The sequence below is a fragment of the Protopterus annectens genome, chromosome 2.part1 (genome assembly GCF_019279795.1).
Source record: "Protopterus annectens isolate FY-2018-M chromosome 2.part1, PAN1.0, whole genome shotgun sequence".
NCBI classification, from domain to species: Eukaryota; Metazoa; Chordata; order Ceratodontiformes; family Protopteridae; genus Protopterus; species Protopterus annectens.
The window spans coordinates 1,756,763,180-1,756,763,692 of NC_056729.1; the positions used below are offsets into that span (position 1 = coordinate 1,756,763,180).

The 513-nt window shown below is 40.2% G+C and overlaps 1 pseudogene; it reads left to right on the forward strand.

Annotated features, from left to right (window-relative positions):
• The first annotated feature begins 218 nt into the window (after positions 1-218).
• Positions 219-301, forward strand: LOC122795174 (annotated as a pseudogene).
• The last annotated feature ends 212 nt before the right edge of the window (positions 302-513 follow it).

The window sequence follows — 513 nt, forward strand, 5'->3', positions numbered from 1 at the left end:
TCAATGTGTATATGACAGTATGTTATACCATGTATTGTCCATTAACACACAGTACATCCCCCATTATCATACTGTACAAGGCCTGGTGATGTTGTTCACTTTACAGGAAGCTTGGGACATACCTCATCCTACAAGCTGTGTGGTGTGTGCAATTAAGACCAAACACATTAGTAGCAATAAGTACCTAGGTAGGGGTTCTACTCTCAGTGTTGCCAAGTAGCTTTGCACAGTGGTAGTATCATAGCCTCTGAAGGTCTAATGAGGCGTGATTATTGCTATTTGAAAACTTTACCCAAAACAAGTGTGCGTGTATGTGAAGGGATTTACTTCAGTTCAGAAAATACATGTCCCAGGAGGTCATCTGTCCGAGAACTGACTGGTAAATGCTAACATTTCAAAGAAATCTTGTCATGGAAATTCATTACATCAAAACTCGTAGTAGATGTGTAAATGCTCTCTTCCCCACTGTATAGCTGTACAGCAATACTGGAGTTGGTATATATAGTTGGGTGT